The sequence below is a fragment of the Passer domesticus genome, chromosome 7 (genome assembly GCF_036417665.1).
Source record: "Passer domesticus isolate bPasDom1 chromosome 7, bPasDom1.hap1, whole genome shotgun sequence".
Classification (NCBI taxonomy): Eukaryota; Metazoa; Chordata; class Aves; order Passeriformes; family Passeridae; genus Passer; species Passer domesticus.
Window position 1 is genome coordinate 39661168 of NC_087480.1, and position 24608 is coordinate 39685775.

The window sequence follows — 24608 nt, forward strand, 5'->3', positions numbered from 1 at the left end:
TAGGAAAAGAGTTGCTCTACTCAGAATGAACCACTACTGCAAGGCTAGCTGCCAGCTCGAAGCAGCACTAGTCCACTAAATTTTGTTTTGAGGAGAACCCTCTGGGTTCAGTTTCCTTTGTTTCCTGTGCTCTTTACGTTGGCATGAATAACCAACCCCATACCATGTTGCTTTCTCACATTCCAGTTATTCCTCTCGCTTTCCTCCTGTTCAGGGCACCTTTCCTGCACTATGTCCTTTATTCTCACATCTTTTCCTTGGGTGATTCTTTGTCTTTTTTCCTCTGCTGCATACGATGGCACCCTCTCAAATGCTCCCACCGTTCTCAGCCAGTTTCCTCTCACTGTGAAATGTTTGTTGCTCTGTGTAAGAGCTTTGTTTCTCTGGCTGAAGCCATTTGCTCAGATGGCTCTGAAAAATGCTGTAGGCCAGTAAAGTGTCTGCAGGAGAGGATCTGCTTTCTTTTGGAGACAACAAAAGAGAGGGATCTGGCTGCTTGGAGCTACCATCTTGTGCTGTGCTGAGTGGGTAGGGAAGGTAAGAGGAAATTGGCAGCCACAACGGAGCTTTTCTTGCAGCAGAAGAGGCTTGCTCACAAAGGGCTGTGCATAATTGGGCTTACATGTACAGCGAGATTAGAAACACAGCAGTGATGTTCTTCCAAATGAAACCTGCCAAAAGCTCCTTAGTCAGAAGGACTGTGCGTCATAACCTCAAGAAATGATCCATTTCCTTTTAGCAGCTGCAAAGCTAAAGCTTTGAGAATTGTTCTGCTGTTTGTGTCAACATATGACCCCCAGGTTTGCAGTTCATGTTCTGTGCTGTGCTTTGCTTAGTACATTTTTCCACACTGAAACCTGGATGTGTTAAACATGGTTCTGTGGCAGGAGATGTGCTTCACTCCACTGACTGGATTGACACTAGAAGTGACGAAACTGATTTCTGTAATTGATTAACTGGATGGTAATTGTGAGTTCATTTGATACTGGCAATTATAAATTTGAACATCTTCCGAATAGACCCTAATACTGTTTGTGAAGTGTTGCTTTGACAGTGAAATTTCTGCTGGCATCTGTTGTGTGTTTTGTCTCCTCAGCTCTTTAATGTCAAAGCCTGCGAGTGGTGCTGCCTATGTGCACTTATGAACAGCAGCTGAACAGAACAGAGCTCTTAGCGACCACCTGCTGTTTTGTTTCAATCCTTACTGCTATTTTCAGCTCCTGTCATTCACTGGGCTTTTAATTGTTATTTATAGTAGAATAATAATAATAATAATAGTAATACAAAAGTTCTCATTGATTCGTAGTCATTGATTCATTTTGTGGATGCAAGCAGAACCTCCCCTAAGATGGAGAGGCCTTTCTACTTTTAAAGGCTAGTAAGAGGAGGTCAGAAAATCACCCTGCAGCAATAAGAAGAGCTTGGAAGTTTATTATGAAACAAATAATTTAAGGAAATTAACCATCTATAGTGTTTAAATCCTGAATAATTTTGTTCAATTTTTGCATAGAAAGATGTACAGATTCAGGACTTTTGCCCAAACCTTCTCAGAGAACTTAAAATCAGATGATGGAACATTTGTTAACAGTGCATTAGTGTTGGTCCTGGGAGGGCACATGGACACGTAAGAAAGATCAATCACATTTTAAAAGTTGTCAATCTGCACATGTCAATGTATAATTTCTGTGCATTTTGCAAGGACAATGAGAAAGGGAGCAAGTCCCAGCAGGAAGCAGGAGGTGTTTCCCTAGTTCAGCTGACTGTAGCTGGAATAGCCAGTGCCCCAGCTCCCCTGCATAGGGTAAATTTGCCCATCTCCATTAGCAAAAGTTGGGTATTTTTCACAGTGCTCATCATTCAGTAATGATGAAAACAGTGTTTTTGTTGCTGAGGTTTTTGTAAGTGTTACTAAGAACACCACTGAAACGTGGACATGTACAATGTCACTTTCTCACCTGCTCACATTCTGTGTAACAAGATGAAGATATTTACATACAGACAGCAAGTCAGTTCTGATGTGAAGAGTCCTGTTTCATTACTTACATCCTTACCACTGGTTCTGTTCTATTCAGTTAAGAGCCAAATTTATTTTGAGTCTCAGAAGGAGATAATGGAGTGGAAGTTAGTCACAGAAACCCATAACTTGAATCTGCAAGAGATTCTTAATGGATAACAAATTCAAGCAAATAATGGAATTTTATTTGTAAGCTTGATCGTATTCAGCATCGGAAATTGGAGATACTCATCCTTTGACTACTATCTATTATACATTTTTTTGTAAATAACTCGGTTCAAAGGGAAATTATTACAAGCATCTGTGCTTATTTCTGATTTTGCTGTGCCTTACATTCCCCAGTCAAAGCAATGTTTACATGTTTGGGAAACTAAAGAATAGTGAGGGTAGGAGGTGCCTAAGGCCACACAATGCAGTCCTGACAAAAGTGGGAACAGACACTGGATGTCTGAATCAGCTCTTGTAGTTCTATCCATTCTCACACTCTGCACTGAAAACATGGCCTAACCCAAAGTTCATCCATGGTGGAAGAAATGGGCTCATTGACTCTGACAGGGATTAATTTAGCTTCATGGTATGTGGCCTTGGATGCACAACACCCTAGAGATGTTTTACACCACATTAAGAGCAGAATGTATTGTCAAGCAGTGCTTTATTTTCATAACTCAGCCTCTACCTCTCTGGATGTCCTATATTATTGATCTCTTAAAGAACAGATAAACCCTTCGAAAGAGTTGTTTTGTAAGCCCGTTACTGCTGCATGAAAACAGGCATTTAAACAAAACTGATTTTTTTCTTATGTTGCTAAATACTTGCTTGTTTGTTTTCCTGTTTCTGATTAATAGAGAAATTGACAGAAAGGCAACAGCAGTGGTGTTTATAACACAGCATGAAACACTGATCCCACTCTGAAGGTTGCCCTTCCAGTTCAGCAGCTTCATTGACTTCTAGATAGTATCCATTTGTATTTCCAGGCATCTTGGATGTTATTGAAGCCTAAACCTTTAGACCGAAGGTGTACAAGATTATGGGAGGACTTTAGCATTAATTTAGCATGTATTTGAAAGAAATCCTTTGGATACCTTGTATTTCAGTCTTTTATAGGCTCTGTACCCAGGAACAGCAATGCATAAAATGTTTAAGAGGAGGAGAAATCTTAAATAATTTTATTTCCTTTTTAATAACTAGAAGTGAAGGGCTTACAGAAGGAGTCCTAAAATGAAACATCTTGAATTCTGCTTTTTTCTTTCCCACAGATTGGCTTTATAAACCCCGTTTAGCTTTTGTGTGTTCTGGCGTTGCTAAAAGTGATGGATCAAAATCAGATCCAGAAAATGGATGACTTCAAGCCTGGGAATCCCAATATTTAAACATTTTGTTGTAAAAGGTATGGTATTGCTGATGTCAGAGAGTTATAAAGCTAAGACAAGATTTCAGGAAGAGCTCTGCTCTCTTCAAGTTGCAGAATCAGGCAGTGGAATTCCTGAGAAGCAGTATTATTATTATTGTTATTAGTGATGGAAATCATTCTCATATAGTTCTGAATGCTTTTAATCTACGTAAAAGCAATGATTTCTTATGTCATACAAAGATAATATTTTTAAAATTTATTAATGGCTGCTTGATATCTTCAGCAACTCAACAATATACTTCTGTTGATATTTAAGAAATCAGAATAATGTCATTTGCATGTTTATATATTTGAGCTTAAAAAATGAAAGCCGACAGAGTAGATCAGAAGGCTTAAAAACTCTCTTCAGGTAATAGTGCCTACAGGGGTTAACAAATCTCTCCTTATGTTTGCTCTCTAATACATTAAAAGGCACAAAACACCGCTGTCCATACTACACTAATCATGTCTATGATTGAATAACTATTGATTTAGCCACTGTTTGGGAATAAAAAAAATCCTTGACAAGGCTAAGTGAAAAGGCAGGTACTGTGACTCAAATGGAAAAGCCATCTATCTCATTACAAAAGCATTTTCAAGGACATAAAAACTTTGGTCCTGCATGGAAGCTTTTTATTAGGCCACAAAACTTCTCAAGTTGCCTGCAGATTTTTGAATTTTAACCCTCTCATCCCTGCAGGATTCTTTAGCTAATATTTAGCTTTAATTTTCAGTGGGTCCCATTCTTTTCTAAGGAAACAGAATAAGGTATGGACAGACTACATGCAAAGAGGTTTTAATACCTCTTTGAGTGATTCAGCCTTATACCTTGAGCTGCCCTTACAGGGCTGAACAGAATTGTTCAGAGAGCAGTGAAAAATCCTTTTACAAGTGTCATTACTCTGATTCACTAACAGATGCTCTGGAAAATTAATAAGGGTTTTCCTTTTTCTGAAACATTTCTCACCTTTTTTCCAAGATAATTCTTCTTTTTTTGCTTAGATTTGGCAGGACCATTTTCAGTTAGTTTGATTTCCTACTCACCTGCTGGGAAAAGTAATCAGAGAAATAATCCTTGTCTCAGGAGGGTCAGGACAATCTTATGTGCTACTTCATGTGGATGTGTACTGGCAGGCACTGTAATGCTAGGTCATGGTGGGAATCTCTCTGGTTCAGCAAATTCAATTGGTCCTGTAAAGCTGGAAAGAGGTGTCTGGATACCCACAGGTTCATTATAAAATGAAAGAGGTGTCTGGATACCCACAGGTTCATTATAAAATGAAAGAGGTGTCTGGATACCCACAGATTCATTATAACAACAAGTGAAATTGATTAGAACTGGAATAGTCACCAGGAAAAGTAATGGATGCATATTTTCAGGTCATTACAAGAATGTCAGTCTTACAAGAATGTCATTGCAGTGAGTGAAGCTGTGGGCATGAGAGTCACGCAGGGAGAGAGGATCTCACTCTAGCTAAACGCTCCTGTAAATGGCTGGAAAGCAACACAGAGATGGAAAGCCCAGGGCAGAAAGTCTCATTACTTGTTCCACTCAAAGAACTTTATACTGTGCAGTGTCCTGCTTAGAAATACAGCCAGAAAGTTTTTTGTGATAAAGAGGTGTTAAAGGTATGATGTGGAACAACATGCACTGTGAGGTGTTTATAAAAAGGGAAACAATTCCCATCATGGTAAATCAGTGGCGGCTGTGCTCAATGCTATGAACTCAAAGCACTGCCTAAGTGAAACATGAATTGCTGTGTTTCACTTGGGAGGGTCTGAGCTCTGTAAATTCCACCTCATGCATTAATATAAACAGTAGATTTGAAATAAAGAAGAGGATGATAAATGCAATGAAGCTTTAAAATATCAAGTTCCTGGGTCAAGGCAGAGTCCTTGCTGAAAGCCATTGGTATTTATCCTTTCTAGTCAGAGGCACAATCTTCAAGCTCAATTGCCTGGAGAGAGTTCCCATCTCGCTCTTTCTCCGGGATATTCATAGTGCTCAGAGTACAAGCTGCTTTCTACTGCTTTTATTCCATTCTACTCAACCTCTTCTAGAAGTGCACCGTGTAGGACAGCTGCCCTTCACATATTTGTACCACCAGATGTTGGGAGGAGCAGGTAGTTTTATAGGGAAAAAGGGTTTTAGACAGCACTGATGGAAGAGCTATAAATTCAACACTATTTCAGTATCATGGAATAAAAAAACCCCATATTTTTCAGCTTTAAGGTGAGATAAAATAAACGTTGCTAGACCTAAGATGTATGTGTTAAAGAGTTTTTTTATTAGTAGGGAACAATACAGGACCATAATTATTCCAGAGGAAGTTGGGCATGTATTGTTCTGGGAACTGGGATTTATGGTGATTATCTATGTACTGATTACTTGGAGATTGAAATACCAAGTTTTTTTTAAAAAAATATTTATTTTCTCTAAAGTAATTTTATAGTAGACCATCAATATGATCAGACTCAGGTACAGAAATACATTGGCTTTGAATTAGAAAAAAGCATGTTAAAATATACCTTGGAGTCTGAATTAGTATTTTTTATATATTATGTAAAAGGTCTTCACATTTCAAATGCTTTATCCTTGTCTTTCTCTCCACTACTCTTAGACATAAATTTGTAGCCTGTAGTAATCTTACCAAGTCATGCATGCAATTATGAACAGATGTGTTGTTTGAATTGGAGCATAAAATACCAAGCAATGAAGTTGTTTGTGTGATGAATACACTTAAGGCTTGATTTTTCTATCATGAACTTTTCAATTTCCTCATGTTACATTTTAAAATTCAGTGAAGAATAAGAAACAATAAAGGCAATAAATTTAGAAGTTCAGAAAGAACATGTATCAAGTCTCAGAAACATTCTGTGATTCTGCGCTGTAATGGAAATACCTTATCTACACCAGGGATCCAATTTATCTCTCACCTCCTAAGAAACTCTCTCAGCTGGTAGAGAATTTGCTTTCCTGGAGAGGACTCCACGTTCAGTGATAAATCATATCTGCATATCTGCATGTATGAACATGGGTGACATCCTCCCGGTGCAGTATGTGAGGTAAGATGTGTTTGGGATTCACCGGGGTGCAAATCAGGATGTGAACTTGTGGAAATTACATTGTGGAGTGAATGCCTTACAGGGATGCAGTGCTAGAGATATAATACAAGCAAACACACATATACTGGAGTCCAGCTCTGATTAGCAGAATACTCTGTATATAAACTCAAATCCTCATTTTCTTCAGACCTTATGCTTTGCAAACCAAGTACATCAAGGCCCACAGTAATTAAGTGAGATACCAAGTTCTTCCTGAGCTGCTGGAAGAGGGAAGTCATTAAATATGGACAGTTTTGCCTCTTTAGTGGAGAGGGTGAGGTGAGAGGCAGAATGGGATTGATCCTGGTTACTCACCATTGCAAATCCTTTATATGGTAATGACTCAAAGCAATGGTCCTTGCAAAGAGAGGGGCCCTGGGAGAGTTATCAGCAGTGAACACTGGTACTTTACCACTGCCACGACAACAATGTCATTATTTGTGGCCATCAGCTGGTAAACTCTATGAGATTCTACCACTTTCATGTGTTTCTTCTTTTTATTTGCTGTTCAGTTACAGGCAGGAACTAGTAAGGCATGATGCACTGCTGTTTAAAATGCTCACTAATTTAATTTTGTAGAGGTTCATCCTAACCTAAAGGAAGGGAGTTGCTCCTTGTGCTGTGAAAGTTTGGCAGAGTCATGTAGAAATAGTCAGGGAAGATGAGTTCAGCATCACTTCTTTAAACTACAGCTAATAGGCATTTCTGCAATGGTCCTTTTTGATATGAATTATGGCCCATTGAAAAACTAACTGAAATTACAGCATAATTCACTAGGAAAGATAATTACCAATTTATTAATATCTAAAAAATTAAGTTTAGATTAAAACATGTTTAAAACATACCTTGATATTTGGAAGATAAATATTACTGACAATAAGACACCCAAACCCCAAAATCTAACAAACAATTAAAATGTATATTATCTTTTTCCAAATTTCACTGTTGGAAGGGAAGGCTGGTGTCAAGCACAGAAAATAAAATATATAACTTTTTTTTCCATTATCATGATAGAATATGCAAAAAGTTCAAGTTTAAAAATAATAAAAATTGAGAGAAGTCACCATGATGTGACTCCACTGTCTTCAGATTGTCCATATTGATTTACAGTAACTAATAACTAACTAATTGCTTGTTTTGTTTTGCTTACATTGTTAAAGTAGTCTGAAAAGTTAAATCCTGCAAATAGAAAAGAGTAATAATTTTTTTTTTTAAGGCACAAGGCATACAACTGAAATGACAGAAATTCCTACTTAAGTTTAAATGTGACAGGAGTGTAAGCTCTTCTTTGTGGAAAATAACTCCATATTTGTTTGAACTGTCACAGTGTCATTTCCATCATGCCAAGTAAGGAAACAACCTTGAATTGTTAAACTTGGAATATTTGACACCATCAGCTTTTGCCAGGCCAGCAGTGCTTCTGCTGCCTCGGGTGCAGATTCTTTCATCATATAACATCAAATTTCCCTGGATTATGTCCAGCTATGAAACCCTGACTTTAGCCTTTTAAAATAGTTTTAGTGATGGGCAAAGTCATAGAGAGGACAAATTTGCTGCTCAGCCAGATCCAGAGAAATCAAGGGAATTGTGCCAGCAAAGAGCCTGGCCTGTGGCAAGGGGGAAGCTTGCAGCCACAAGCTGCAGAGGGCTCAGAAACTTTAGCAGGAGTTCAAGGACTGAGAACGGTTCTGCCAGTTGAATAACAAAAGTTGTTTCTTCCTCCAAACCATTAGGGAACAAGTTGTCCTGTGCCCTTCTTACCTTCTAAATTATTTGAGGTGTATGAGATAACAGTGACAAATAAGGAAAACTCAATACTGGAAGTTATAACAAATACCTTATTGTTATAACTTCAAGTACCTTGAAGTTGGTTATTGAGAAATAACAAGGGATAAAAGTGTTAACAAGTGCAGAAAGAGATTTTTTTTTTCTTTTATCCCCTGGCATTTGACAGGTAACATAAGAAATTTGTACGAGAGTAGAGGAAAATGTAATCAATCCCCCCTATAAACATTTATCAAACTGAGGAAAGGACTTGTGGTTTGGAAAGGTATGTACTTTTCAAAAGAAAAGGCGATATTCAGTGCTAAAAGCTGGGCAAAAGAGAATTTAATGCCTATTTTTCTTCTTATTACTGACTCCCTACAGTGACTATAGAAATATTTTCCCATTTTAAACAGGATTGTGTTGCTGTAAACAAGTTGGGGCATTATAATGAAGTAAGGTGGAAAATGTGAAATGAGTATGTGTCTTAACTTGGCAATTTTCTTGCAACTTCAAAAAACTTATGAAATCCGTCAAGACCGAAGAATTCATGTTGAAATCTTTTGAGAGCTGGATGAATTTTGTAATTACAAGCAAGGCTTTTTCAGCCAAGCTATGAAAGACATGCAAGACTTTAGATGTGAAATTCCTCCAGTAACTACTTTCTCTCTTATCTAGCTGAAGATGGATGCATAAGGGAAGGTGCTACTGTTGGGAGAAATCAGTGCAGTGAAGGCCTGGCCTGTATCTTAAAGTTACTCTGACATATTAAACATAAAATGTCATGTGCAGTTTAATACCTGTTGAACACAAGGGAAACTGGCAAACTGAATGTTTCTGAGAAATTATTCAACATTCTATGGAGTCTCAGTTGCAAAGGTGTTTCTGCAGCTACAGCCTTTGTCTGTCTCTGGCCCTGCATCCCATCACCATCCCACCTCCTGGCTGTTAAATTAGCCTTAATGTTAGGATTCTAGCAAATCTATCATGCACTCACAGAAAAGCTGGAGGCCAGATAGCATTCTTTCTCTTTTAGCCACAGGCATTTGAGAAAGAATTGGCAGTAGGAAGGTATTAACTTTTCATCAAAACTGTATAAATAAAACATTTCTGTCAATAAGGAAATATTTTACAGACCTTTTTCATATAAATTTAATTTTCCTAATTTTCCATATCTTAACATTTTGTTAATTTTCTTGGAAACATCAGGACAAAATATTTTCAGAAGATCATTCACTATTCCTGAGTGTTTACTTGCATATAAATAGGCATAACAACAACCATAATTGCTTTGCCATTTCCAGCCTTTAGGCTGGATTAGGTTTTTTTAAGCCAACTGTAGAACTTTCCTCTTTCTTTCTGTATCATACCCCATTTCTGACTTTGCATATATGCTTGGAGACAGAGAAAGACTTAAGCTGCAGAAACACCTTTGCAAATGAGATTCCACAGATATATAAAGTAATTAATGTTTCAAGGTTGTCACTTTTCAGCAGCATGACTGAACCAGTGCTAAATCAGGGTAAACACTCAAAATCAGAAGCATGAGACACATTCTGTGTATCCTTGGTACCTCCTCAAAATTTCAGCGTAAAAGAGGAGAGAAAGGGTGAAGAGATTAAAATTGTATTTGCAGGAGTCCTTGCATCAATCTTGAAAAATTGCTGGGTCTAGAGGCCTGGGTACTCATACAAAAGTTGTGAAACTTGAATTTCCATTCTGTTCCTGGCCTCTGCTGCAATCTAGAGCTCATTTTGTGCCTCTCTGCGATGTGTTCATGCATCAATTTTAATATACATGTACAGGTATATCTCAATGAGACTACCCCAACTTGCTCTTTGGAAAGGTTCTGGCTTTCTTGTAAAGAAGAGCTAAAATTTCTTCTGGTGGGAGTTGGTGTTTTCAAGAAAAGGAACAAAATTTGTTAACTTTACAGAAGGTTTTGTCACCAAGCATTTAAAAAAATTACTTTGCAGTCAAAGTATTCAGCAGAAATATTAATACAACAGTTGTCAGATAATCTGAACATTGATTTTATAGGAGTAATTTTAATTTACTTCAAACAGTGTAGGCAATTTTTACACATCAGCTTGCATTTTACTGATTATACACAGCTGAGGCAAAATGGTGCCTTTTTGAAGAAGTTTACTGTAACATTGCAGGGATTGGGGACACAAGACTTTCTGATGCATCTTAAAAGCTAAATTTTTCAAGAAAAAGTTTAACGCCGCTTCATTAGTTTCAACTGGGAATAAAATGAACTATGTTTGCATCCCATAATTTATGAACTATCATGTTTATTTTGCATTTTTAAACTGCTGTTCCCTTTGTTATTGCAAACTGAAATAACAAGATTAAACTAAAGTACAACAAAAATGGTTAGTGGTGTTTGACCTCACATTTAAAATGCAACATTTTAGTACCAAATACATTAATATTTAAAGAATATGAATGGAAACAATGAAACCAAAATTATTAATAGCTCATTTGGGGAAAAAAAAAACCCTCAGAAAAATTACTTTTCTGTTGTTGCACAACACCCTAACATAGAGAATCACAGGCTGAGTCAGTGCAAAGTTGTTTACTCTCACTGAAGTTAGAGTTACTGATGGGGACCCCAGTACACTATTACAAACACCCTAAAATCTGGGTCTCTGCATTGCAATTACAGATGTCAATATGGGAATTAGACTTACCCAAAAAACTGTGAAGGTCTTAGTGAAATTTTCAGGGTGATGATATTGGAATAGTGATGTAGATCCAGTGAATTATCTGAATATAAACATTTGGCATTTTAATTTAAAGGAAGGTGCTGGTCTTTATTGCCACAGGTAATGTGTATCTTGCATGTGGGACTGTGCTACAGCAGATCTGCTGTATGCTTTGAAGTCCAAACAAGCACAGGTGTTGGATTGATTGCGTGTGGTGGATTTAGCCCAGCCTTTAACCCCTCCAAATCAATGTGGGTCTCCTGTCAGTCTGTCCTGCAGAGCTGAGGTGGTGTGAAGGCAGAGGAGGTTGTCACATGTCATTACAGAAATGCTGCCTCTTATTTTTAACTCCGTTCACAAATGCATCCCATGGCTTTCTGTGCTTTGTAAAGGAACTCTTTGCCATGCTTTGTGTCACCTGGCTCTCCAGGTAAGCAGGATAAAACCCCCTGACTGCTCTCTATATAATAATATTTTTTCATCCAGTTTTCTCTCTTGGCTTAAGGAGATAAAAGAAGTCCAGCAATAAAGCCAGTCCAAAAGTGCCTGGGTACCTAAATACTGATACTCTGTTGTTTGTCATTCTCTCTTTGTTTATAGTTCCTTAGTCAGTTTTCAGTCTGTGCTCCAGAAAAAAATTGGTTTGAATGATTTCTTTTAAGGGAGGCTATTTGACACGTTCTTTGATTTAGCAAAGTCTTCTGGACTATATATCATTCTAAACTACTCTGCACCTTTCATCCCACCAGCTGATAGAATTATTTTGGGAATGCATGATGCAGTTTTCATGGCAATGTTTGCTTTCCTGGAAATCTATGCTCTGTAATAAATACCTCTGATACTGGTGGTGCATACATAGTTCTGGGGTAGACTGGGTTCTTAAACCCAGTGCTCAACCTTGAAGAAATTGCTGGGGCTATGAAATTCTGTGATTTTGAATTTTGTATTGAATTTAACTATTTAAAATACTTTTCTTACTTAAAAAATACTGTTATAATGTAGTGTTTTTCTGAAAAAAGGAATTTTCAACCAAATTTTTTTCTGTCTTTTAGAAGCATTTGTAGCTGTGCGATTTGTACACAGCATGTTCTAACAAACAAATAATCCAAGCACACACCAGCCATACAGCCCAACCTCTGCTTACAGGACCTGCTTTTTATCTTGCTGTTAGCTGAACCTTTCCCTGAGTGCTTTCTGTCGAGCTAGAGTGAACAGGAATTCTTGCCTCCCACATCAACATATTATTTCCTGGAACAAATAAATAAATAAACATTTCATGGTTTGTAGTTTTAGGATGTTTATGTTCTCAAAAATAGCAGTACTAAATATGTGTGTGGAAAGCTCTCCCACTTCTACCCTGATGTTTCCAGATTTTTCCAGGTTTTGGTGGTACATCCCCCCAGCCTCTCCCACCCTGGGCCTTCTTTACAATCTCAGGAACTTCTGATAAGCCTTGACCAAACCAGCTGGGGGGAATTTTTGGCCCCCAGGAGCACAAGCTGATGAAGAAACAGATATTGGTATTTTACATCTTGCTCCTGTGCTCATGGGCCTGTTTTGGTTAAAAAGTACCTGAGTATACAAAAATGGATGCAAAATTAACAAAAATTTTATTCACTTAGCTTTACAAGACTAATTATCATTACAATTTCATGGGTGAGATGTTTAATGAGATTGCATGTTTTATTCTTTATTTGTATTCAGAGTGATTCTCATATGATGGTAGGAGCAGCATATAAAACAGCGGTGTGTCAAAAAGCCAGCTCCTGAAGTGTATAATATTGTGCAAACTGACACTGTTCAATACAATCATCTATTTGTATTCACCAAAACATGTAATATGTATGGGTTTGGGGCACTCTATTGATACAGGCTTGCATTTGTGTCTTTATTTGTTTATCTCGGGGTCCATTTAGGTTAATTTTCTAGCAACTTTAAAATGATAAATAATAATATTTTTCAAAGAAACACCTGAGGTAAGGCCCTAGGGATTTTTTTTTTTCTGGTGGATCTGCACTGCTCTGCATATTTAGGATTAAATTTAGCATTAAATTAACACAGTTGGAGACATTATAATCTCTATTTAATATGATGATTTGAAAAGCTTCACTAGAAAAAGGAAAACCAGCAACCTTGTCTGGCTGTGATGGTAACACTAGCAGTAACTAAGCCAAACACTCTCAGTAATTCAGGTGACATCTCTGCTTTAGATATTTCTTCAAAACTGGGTTACACACAGGAGCTGCAAAATCAGTAGCTACTCTCCACATTGCCTCAAAATATAAATTAATTACTCTTAAGTTAGTTCTCACCAGAAAAACATTTCTAGCACATGCTAAAATGTAGATCTGCCTACTGTTATTTTAGAGACCTTTGCAGCATTTTTCGTTTGCAAATGCTCTCCTTTAATGCTAAATTAATTGAGAAATTTGTGTGTAGGAATTGGACCTAAACAAAGACGATCAATGGATTCTTGTCATGGTTCCTGACTGGCAGTGTTGGCCCCAGGGAGGAGGTTTCAGCTCCTGCGGATCGGCTGCAGGAGCAGCAGCACCATGGGCAGCTGTTTTGTCAGCAGTTCTCAGCCCCAGGGCAGCTCCCTGTGCTGGGTCTGCTGTGGGCTGGGGCCCAGAGGAAACACAGTTATGTGCTCAACATCCAAACTGCACGCTCTTTATTCTGAAGGATGATTTTCCCTCACTTATGCAAGGATTTTTAACAATCAAACCCAACTAACGAAGCACACTTATTACCACTCAGATATGTACTGAAACATCAGGAAATTCGGGACAAATAACGATTTTTTTACAAGTCAAACTAGCCTGACTGCTGTCTTGACTTGATTTAACCTACAAATAGGAGGAGTGTTGGAGTGTTAGAATTGTTGCTCTGAGGTGCACAGGCCTGTGGGCAGAGCTGCCCTGTCCCTGTGAAAGGACACTGATCTGAACTTCATCTGCACTCTGTGACTAATCCAGTTCTGTGGAGCAGAGTGTGGAGCTGGAAGGGAATTTGAGATTTATACACACAAACATGCCTCCCTCATGCTGCATTACAATGCTGTTAGAGCTTCCCTTTAGGTGGGAGTAATCCTTGGGAGCTCAAGCCAGACTAAATACCAACAGTGCCCATAGTGCCTTGTGAGTGGATGTGTGGAACATGGAGTGTTTACACTGGAAAGCTTTTCTGCAGTTGTAAAGATGGGCATAAAGGAGAAGAAGCACTGTATTTTAAACATTTCTTATGCCAATATTTCCTCATGTGGCTGGCAGCTCTTCCTGAACCTGAGCAGTTGAAATTTAGCCACATGAATGAGTACTAACTGTGCTTCACTTTGGCTCTGCAGTTTCCACAGAGTTCTATGTTTCAGCTTTTCTAAGCATCTCTTCCCTAAATATCAGTTTAAAATCTGTCAGTTAAAGCCAGTTGCAACCATAAAGAAAACATTTTGCAAGTTGTTTCATCAGCAGTTTCTCATCCATGTGATAGGCAAGATTAACTGGCATTTTAAAAGCTTTTTACCATGTCCTTTCTCTTCTAATAAGAAAGGACTACCTCCATCTGCTTCTAAGCAGTGGTACTTCTTTTTGATATCCTTTAAAAATGTTGGTTTGTATCCCATGTCCTTCTAGAAGTTTTGTAAACTCTTTGTGGATTATACTTTCAGCACAAGCATACATGAGTAACTGATGTTAAATCCAGGTTTTCTATACCTGGATAGAGAATTCCAAGTTAGTTACCTCATAATTATTTCTGACTAGTACCTTTTTGCCTGTCAGTGCCCAGTGCAGAAGCTGGCTGTATGTAGCATAGATGCATTTCAATGAAATTCAAAAGATGAGCCTTGTAAGGTTTACTCCTCATCAGTATATCTGCCAGTCTAATTTATACCTATGAGGATTAAGATGTCCAGTAAGGCCATGAAAATGACTAAGTGAATTCCCACTTGATCAATTACAGCCTCTCCTAAGAAAACATTGGGGTAATATCTGGACAAATATATTTAACAGATGTCATATACAACCTGGGATATATGCATTAGCAGTGTGTATATTAATTTAATAACTCAGTTAATGTTTTCACTAAAATCAGCTTTAAAATGTCAGGCAGAGCAATAAACACAAGCTAATTTGCCAGTGGGTCAGACACTGCCCTTTTGCTAGAGCTGAGGTTTCTCTAGCCATGTCACTTGTCACTTCGTTGACTTGAGTTGAGCTGAGGGTAACAAGTATAGTGAAAAGACAGAACTGTATCCTTTGGTAAAGTCAACTGGAGTAGCTTCCTTTGCTGCACTGACAATTATTTCTGTAGGTGAAGATGTGATCTGGAATCTGCTGCAAAACTTTTTTTTTCCGTGCAATTTTCATTTCTCATCTACACTGCTTTTTCTTCCCCTCTGGAGGAAAGAAACATTTTTTTCTGGTGTTGTTGTTTTGTTTTGTTAAGTTTCTAAGGAAATTAAATTATCATGCTTTAGACAAAAATGAGATGGTATGAGATGTCTCTTCTTCTTCCACTCTTTAAGACAGAAGCAAAAACCTTTACAATTATACTTTGTTCATAACAAAAGAAGCATTAAATAATTTGGTGGCTGTTGCCTCTTTCCATATACCAATGAGAGCTGCATAACTCCTGTGTATCAAGTTATTCAGATCCAGAAAATGAGGGTTGCAGAAGAGAAGGTGAAAAAAATTATTTTAAAATTTTTATTATGTAAGTTGATATTATTGCATTGGAGCTAAACTATCTCCATTTCCAATTTAGCAGACTGGAAAATGACAATAAAAGTAATAGATTTTAGTAGCCAGTTTAACCTTTTCACTATGTTTTGAGCCATTGCTAAATAGGAGTGCTTCTAATACTGTAACATTGATACATCATGTTTTCCTATGCCTTTGAGTTGCTAACTTGTGGTTGCAGAAAGCTGAGATATTCAAGCTGACTTTTGCAATTTAAGGCTTATTGTCTGTCTTGAGAGCTAAGAGACACACAGTGGTGGAACTCTGTTAAGGTTCCTTTAGTGGCAGGAAATGATATGTGAGGGATTGAAAAGACACACTATTATTCTGGCCTTCTGCACAGTGGGGTACACTGCAGCAGAAAGTTATGAATACAGCTGGTCAGAAAAGGTTTGAGTTTCCAGTACTTGCCCACATCCTTGCCAGGATTCCAAAGTGAGGTGCAGTTCCTGTCATTTACCTGAAAGGTGGAAAATCCAGACAAATGCAAGGTTTTCATTATTTTTGTATAAATTATTGTCTGTCAGTAACTTTAATAGCATCAGTCTTTATTTGTGACATGATCAGTGCTCAGTGATAAAACTGAGAGGATATCCAATGTGAGTGAAATGCAGCAAATCTGAAAGCTGGGCACAGAATCAGCAGCTGGGAAGAGACTCCAAAGGTCACCTCTTCCAGCCTCCCACCTAGACCAGGGCTAAAAAGAGCAGGGCTGTTCAGGACCTTGTCTGGTCAAATTTTGAGCATCTCCAAGGTTGTAGTTAACTTCTCTGGGTGACCTGTTCCAATTTTGAACACCCATATGTTTCAAATATAAATTGAAAACTATTCTTGTGTTGAGTTAAAATTTCCCATGTCTATCAACTTTTGTTTGTTTTCTCTTGTCTTTTCACTCTGTGGAGCATCTCAGAAGAGTTTGGCACCATCTTCTCTGTACCCTTAGGGGTCCCCCTAAGGTTTTCTGTCTTTAAGGCTGTGCAAACCCAGTTCTCTCAACCTTTCATATTCCAGCTCCTGACCACCTCAGCATTTGACTTATCTCAAAGCTAGGACCATATCAAGGTAAGAATTTCGTGTTGCTTTTATCCAATCATTCCCTTTCATCTGCAAAAGCCAAATGTCACAGTTTGGCTTTTTCAACCCCCTGGATCTGTAAACACATGACTTGTGGCAATGTTTTTTATCAGAGAACAGTCCTGAGGATGTCTGTAAAAGGTCAACACAAACTTAAAATTATTTATTTATCTATTTACAAATTCTGTGACTCTAAATATAACTGAGAGAAGCTGCTTTAGGGTGTCATGCCAAACTTCCCCTGTGGATACACTTGAAGAGAACTCTAATGGTATGGGTACAGAAAAATAATTGTCACCATTTAAAGAACATTAATGCCATGTAAAATGTAATGGGATTGTAAGTCAGTTTCCTACTTTTAAGGCAGAACCTTGCTGGTTTGTTTTTTTCAATGATTTTTTTTAAATGTAGGAAAAAGAGTACAAGACCAGCTGCTTTTCTGAGGCTGACTCATTCAGTGGCAATCTCTGACATAAAAGAGGTGTTTTGCCATGGTCTGTTGGACAGAATGAAGACCAGTGCCCTCCCCAATGTCATTGTTCACTGATGTATTCAGTGATTGCTACTTTTTCACGGGGAATGTGTTCCATGATGTCGCAGGCAGCATGTCATATCTCTGAATGAACTGTTGAAGAGGAGGTTTTCTGTTTAGCTCGATTCAAGAGCAAGTCTCCAGAGCTTTCAGAGAATGATTAAAGTGGATATAAAGAATCTTTGCACTGGAGAGTGATCTTTGTGCCCTTTTATGAAGTACTGGAAGAATAGTCTGCAAAGCAGACAAACTGAGGTGAAAATTATATTGCGAGTTGTAGAATGCACATCCTGAAAGCCCTAAACTGCTCTAGGGAGAGCTGATATTGTGGAATCACTACTCTGAACTGAGAGACAGCCAGACATATGCACTGATTAGGTAAAACTTGACAAGTTTAAAATTTTCATCCACTAAAACCTTATGAATTACTAGTATTGCATTTGGGGAAGCGTGCAAGAGTATCAGATAAATTTTCACACACCTTTATTTTCCACATGCTAGTTGGAAGACATTTCATTAAAGAAAACATAAAAGTATATTTTCCCCAAACTTTCCTATAATCAAATCAAACCTACCTGGTTTGTCTTCAGTTCCAGGCCTTGATTTGTCTTTCTAAATATAAATTATAACTTCTTTTGGGAGACAGTTATAAAACAAATGGTACCTTGCATTTAATTATACTTTCATTTATAAAATGATAAGAAATTTACATGTAGAAATTTGACATATACATTTTTCTACACATTAATTACCTAAAGGTCTAAATTGTTGTGGAGATGCCATACCCGGACAACTCATGCACATATTTTTATTCCTACCTGGTTTCCATGATTACTGCTAGAAAAGTAACTTTGTAAGTGATTGTCTGAAAACAAAAAGTAAAAATACAACATAGATACTAAAAAAAAGAAACTTGATTTCTGACCTTCTTAAATGATATGGTCTGGATTCATTGTGAAGAATTAGTGAAGACTGCTGCAGGGTCTTTTATCTCACATGGTTTTCTCATCCCCAGTTAATTGGACACTCTGAGTAGGAACTTGGATGAAAGGATCTTCGAGATGATCATTAACCTAAACAAACTTTTTTTCCCCCCTTATTTAGTTTTGTCTTACATTGAAAGGAAAAGTTACCAAGCTGATAGTCCTGTGTGCACTCAATTGTCCTTAACTGACGTGTGGGAAGGATTATGAGAAGGAAAATAAGGATTTTATTCCTAAAACAAGCTTCAACATTTAAGACTTTTCTGAGGAAATCAGAGGAGAAAGGGAGGTGTTTATGACTCATTCACCTTGTTCTTTCTTCACTCAAGTTTCATGTTCCTGTTTCTAAATTTGGTGGAAGAAAATTCTTTCTTCACTTGAGACTTTGCGAACATTTTATTTGCAGTAAACATTGGTATATGAGCTTTATAGGAGGTTGGTGATATGTGGAAATTATGTACACTCTGTGCCACTGGATCCTGCACAGAGGTACAGTGTCTGCAAACTGTGTGTTGGGTTAATTGTTCTGCTCCTATCTCTGCCACTATGCTACTATCTGATCTTTTTTTTCTTTTGACTGAAGGCCTCTTTTCTTCTCCTAAACTCTAACAACTCTTAGTTATGTTAAAAAATTGCAGTGGAAAATCATGGTAGAATTAATGAAGTTAGAGTGCAGTATCTCTCACAACTTAGCAATCAAGACTTTGAGCCTTCAGGAGTGCTTTTTCTCCCCACATCTTTCATTTGTTGAAATTATTAAGCAGAAGAACTTGGGACAGCACCAGGGCTTTCATCTACTCACCTTTGTTCCACTTCTGTCCCCAGAAGCTGCTCTGAGAGACCAGAAGCACTAAATGGAGGTGTCTGTGCTGCCTGCCTGGGAGGCAGGGAGAGCTGGCTCAGGAATAAGGTATGGTAGCCTTCTAGCCAAGGAAAGTTGCCACAGCAATGATGATATCATGGGTAGAATTTACGGACTATTGTGTATTTATCTCTTGTCATTGCTAAGCAGTGCAAGCGAGCAGGCAAAACTCCCGTTAGCCATAGCATCTGTTCAGCTTTAGAGCAGAACTTCAAAATTAGACCCCGTGTTTGCAAATCCAGTGCCATCTGGCCTAGATCTGTTTCACAGTAAATTCGTTTATTTTGTGAAACTGAGGAGACGGCCCAAAAAACTACAAGGCATTTGCACTGAGATTTTGCAGGGGTTGATATAGACACAAGCATAAACCATTCCTGTGCAATTGGACAGTGCCAAACAATGCACTTGATCACACTATGGCTCCAGAATAATCTCAGCAAGAGAGAAGATGAGGAATCCCTGTTGGGCTTTTCTGAAGTTTTAGCAAGGTATAAGGTTGTTTGAAAAGGAGATAAATATCTATAGGCCATAACAAAATAAGACAGGGGTCCTAAATTATCCTAAAACCACAGGATTAAACTATATGCCAGAGCAAATAAAGACTATTTCTTCAAATAAATGTCTTCATTTTACCTTCGGTAACACCTGCAAACTAGATCAATTGCTTTGTGGTAGGAAAAGAATTTTCAGGCAGCACAGAAGTAGTCTCTGATCCAAAACCACCTGGCAGTATCAAAAATCTGTCACAGTTGGTCAGTGATTAGATCCTGGTGATAAGAACAGCATCTAGAATATTAAACAGGTATCCTTTATTTGATGTTTTTGGAGGGACTTCAGACATATGTCAAGAGCCTCAAAATAATAATTATTCTAAGCTACAATTATGAAAGAAGATAAGAAACTTTAAATGGTGGTAAACTCTTTGTCTGAATTCTGCATTCATATGTGAGAAATCCCAGAAACAGTATCCAAATATATGGACCTAAAGATCAACATTGCAGGAGTGAAGAAATAGTATACAAATTATCAGTCACAGAGTATTTCAAACTCACAGAGATTTTGACTGACAGTAGAGCAAAGCCTAAGGAGACAGCCTGGAAGCAGCCCTGACACAAACTTGGCGTTTTTCAAGTGAGGCCCTGAGGGATACCAAACACAGCTGTGCTGAGAGGAGAAATTGTGCCTGGTCGTGCTCTTTGGAGTGGGACAAGTCGAGCTGTTCTGGGGACACAGTGGCTGGGCAGCCTCATCCCAAGTTAGCAGGATGCATGCTGAGGATTCCTCTGCTGAGTAAACCCAACTGGCCACATTGTGGTTTTGGGGGTCACTGTGTTGTGACGAGAGGAAAATTGTAGGCACAGAGTGTGTGGTGATTGTGAGTGGGGCTGGCCCAGCCCCATCCCCAGTGGGTGCAGCTGTGAGCAGCAGGTGAGCAGCACTGACAGCAATGAGCCATGGAGTGCCCAGGGGCACTGAGCAACACCAAAGGGAGCAGAGGCACACAGGGGCAGGGCATCAGCATGAGGGGATAAAAGGCTGGGCTGGAGAATGACAAGGGTGGGTACTTGAAGCCTTCTGATGTGGTGTTGCTGTCTATGTGTTGAAGCTTTCTGAAATTGTATGATGATACTCTGTGTACTGTGGCCTTCTCAACTGTGACATGTGCTGTGCCATATGCTGCAACAGAAAACCATGTGCCAAAGGTAAAAATGTCCAACTTCCACCTTCCAGAGAGAAAGTAGGATTTATGAATTAGTAACTTCTGGATACCTTAGGAACCACTCCAGGTGCCCCACTCTGTGCTCCAGGCAAACAGGCAAACCCCCTACTAACAGTGTGGTGAAGTTAGCACTAAATTGATTTGTGAGAAATGAGGATTTCTTTAATGCAGGCCAGGCAGTAACCTCAGCAGAAATAATGTAAGTAAATGCATGCCTCACATTGGGGGGTAAAGTGTTCTGAAGTGAAATGAGGACTGTATTTACAAGTTAGATACAAGTGCCTGAGAGCAGGCATTAGTCAGAGGAATTTGAGTACAGTGGTTAGTAATGGGAAAAAATGTTTTCCTGTGCATGTCCCCTTTAAATGTCAGGAACTTTTAAGTCCTGCTGAAGTTAATAATGAATCAGAAATGTGATATGGAAGTGAGGGTCTCACTTTTCATTTTAGGTTGCCATGTATTGAGTTTCTGTGTTCAGATTATGAAGTGCTGTGCTGCTGCCTGGCTTCTGCAAAATGCTGGAAAAGGAAATGCAATAGGGCCTTGCTGGCACTGAGAATCTAGTGATGGAAAAGGCAAAAAAAAGAGAAATTGTTGAGGAAGAGCAAGGAGATGAGAATCAGATGGCTGAGAACCTGGAGTTCTTTTCTGAGGTGGTTCTTTTGATTTTAGTAATTTTATCACTTTGTGCATGTGAAGCACTGTCTCTGCTCGCTCACTGCTGAGCAGCAGAGATCATGGCACAGTATCTGTCAATACTCCTGCAGAGTGGGGTCAGGGAGCCAGAGGATTCCTGGAGCATTCCCAGGCCAATGTCACCTGTGCTCATGCCTTGCAAATCTAATGATGGTTATGGAGTTCCTGGCACAGAGCAGAGTCTGCACTGTACCTGTTGCATAATATACATAAACCAAAGGGGAAAAAATACAACAGTTTAAACAATCTTAACACTCAGGGAATTATTTTTTAAGTGGCACCCATTTTAGACTTCAAGAACTTACTAGTAAAGTTTTTTCCTAAGATGTATGGGGAGTTTTTGCTTCATATAAGACAACATGCAATTATTCTAGCTTAAGGTTGTGAAGGATTTGGGTCTTATTTTTTCATTCAGTGGGTCTTGCTTATGGCAGTTTAAAAAATTTTAAATGAGGTATCATTGTATTATGTTAAAAATTATAATTTTTTACATTATAAATTAAAATTTCAAGTTGTGGTAGCATTGTTTTCCCCACTTACTTTTTATGAAGTTCAGACCTAACAATTTTGAATCAAGCAGTTTAAAATCACTGATTCAATTCACTCCCCTACTGTTTTGGGTCTTTCAGAACAGACAGGAATAAAAGGCAGGGTTTTTTATGAGAGGAATATTTGAAAATGTTTGTATGTGTGACTGCTTGAAGAAGATCTAATGGTTTATAATATTAAAGAAATAGAAAAGACTCTTGTAACAGCATTGTGGTAAAGCTCTTAAAGACAGAGCAGTCAGGGCATGTAAAACTGCAGTTTCTATAGTAACAGGATTTTCATCCTTTATAAATGAATGTGGAGAATTTGGAGATGTACAATCTGACAGAGCAGCACTGTGAGACTCATCACGTTCATCACTCTTCCCAAAAATTTATGTTCCAGTGGAAGGAAAAAGCCCCACCTGCAATGGAGTACGCAGAGGGGGCAGAAAGGACCCTGCAGGGATTAACTGTGTGTGCAGAAAATGGGCATTGGTGCAGAGAGTGCATTTCCCCACAGAGGACTCCCAGGTTAATTGATGGAATCGACAGACTCATAGGTAGGATCCTTAGAAGATTCTGTAGAGAAAAAGGACTCAGATACCCTTTTAATACCCAGCAAGAAAACTAGGGAGACACGGAGAACACAACTTGTGCATAGGTGTACTCTGGATGCACATTTATCACCACTAGCTTAATTTTGAAACATAGAATGTGTCTTCCTCCTCTGAACCTTTTGTAGCCTGGGTAAGGTGAATTGGAATTTTTTTTTTTCTGTTTTATTTATTTTTTTAAAGAGTAGCATTGTTTATATTGCTCACATTTCTTCTTGGGGACATAAAGAGAATAGAAGTGTAGGATTTTTATGGGTTGTCAGGTGTCCTGTTTAGCATCTGTATTTGATAAGTGCTAGTTAATAACAGACAGTTATATGTAAACTGCATAATGAAGTTAGAAGCCTGAAGCTCTGATTTCATAACAAAATCTTTACAATAAATGGTTGTTAGTTACTGAGTCTGCTATAACCTTATAAAGCAGGTTTGAGAACAGCAGTCTGTTCTGTCCCAGATTTCCTTTATCCTACAAGAACTTGAATTTACAACAGTTCCTCTGTGTGAAGGGGAGAAAATAGAAACCCCAGAACACAGGATAATAAAAAAATGAACGTATTATAGATTCTGAGGCACTTCAATGTTTCGGGCAATTTAGGTGGGCTTAAGGATACTCTAAAACAAGGTAGCTCCATTTTTTCATGCCTTGGAAGAGTTTCCTGTTAATAGAAACATACCTGTACATACCATCATGGTAAAGCACTGTGTAATGCTATGGAATAAAGGAAAGAAAATTAAATTCACTTTCCTATTCAGTGAGTCCTTCAAAGAAGGAAGAGAGAGGAAAGGAGAAAAATAATGCTTTTTATTTTCTTCATATGCTCTCCATTCTTTCAAGTTACAGATGTCTTGTGTTTAACAGGAATCTGCTGTAAAGGAGGATGAAAGAGAGTCACATCAGGAAAGGCATGAATGTGTAGACTTTAAGGGCATTTTATAATTTTATAATCAGTCTGTTGAACTTAATAAAAAGGGTTTCATCAAGTGGATTTTCATTTAGCCCTCAATTAACAAGCAGTCACATTTCAGAAACCTGTAACATTTCCTGCTAATTTTCCCTCCCCTCAGAGTTTCACAGTATGAATGAAGTGTATAAACTTTTTTCAGTAAAATGGTACTCGAGAGCTCAGGGGAGTTCCTTGTGCAGGTTGGCTGCTGGGAATCTTCCTAAAGAGCCATCCAGGAGATGAATATTAATGCCAAGCTTCAACCCCTCAGCAACATTGCAGTGATTTGTCTCAGGGCAGACAGGAGTGGAGCTGTTGGGGTGACCTGCCGTAGGTGAATAATTAAAAGCATGTGTTAACTGGATAAGCAAATTCAAGGGCAATGTTCATTATTTTGGACGCCTGAGCAGTAAAGCCTGGTGTCACACAGCCCGCTCCTTTTCAAATTCTCTTCCTGGACTCTCTGGATAGAGCTGCCTGCCATTGGTGCTCATTGTGGACTGAAACTTTGAGCCAAATTAAAAGTTTGCTTCAGTAGATGGAATATTTTAGTTGTGCATTTGGTAAAAAAAAAATAAAAAAATTGAAGATTTCCAAATCTTTGCTGTGTCGTAAATAGGAAAAAAAGAAAAGGAAAAAGATTCCCTTGCTACCCATTTAGATAAGATCGAGGAAGGTTTAAAGCAGTGATAAAAACCATCATCAGCTGTTGTATTGTGACAATACAGTCACTTAAACCTCAGTATGACTGGAATGAAAAGCTGCTGATAATAAGGATGCTCTCTGTCACCATAAAGAAGGAATATGCTGACAATTTTATAGAATTGAGGCTGATTGCCTATCAGCTAATGAATGCAATGAGTATTTTAAACCACCATTAAATTGATATAGATACTTAATTGAAGCTCGTGTTGCTTGTTCATTAAAAAT

The 24608-nt window shown here is 38.3% G+C and overlaps 1 protein-coding gene across 1 annotated transcript in view; it reads left to right on the top strand.

Moving 5' to 3' along the window:
• Window positions 1-24608, top strand: part of LOC135304940 (beta-1,3-galactosyltransferase 2-like) — a 577146-nt gene that overhangs the window by 36662 nt on the left and 515876 nt on the right. The window contains 4 exon segments of the mRNA XM_064427917.1: window positions 3271-3401; window positions 6322-6470; window positions 16735-16785; window positions 19138-19222. The gene's annotated coding sequence lies outside the window, so the exon portion shown is untranslated.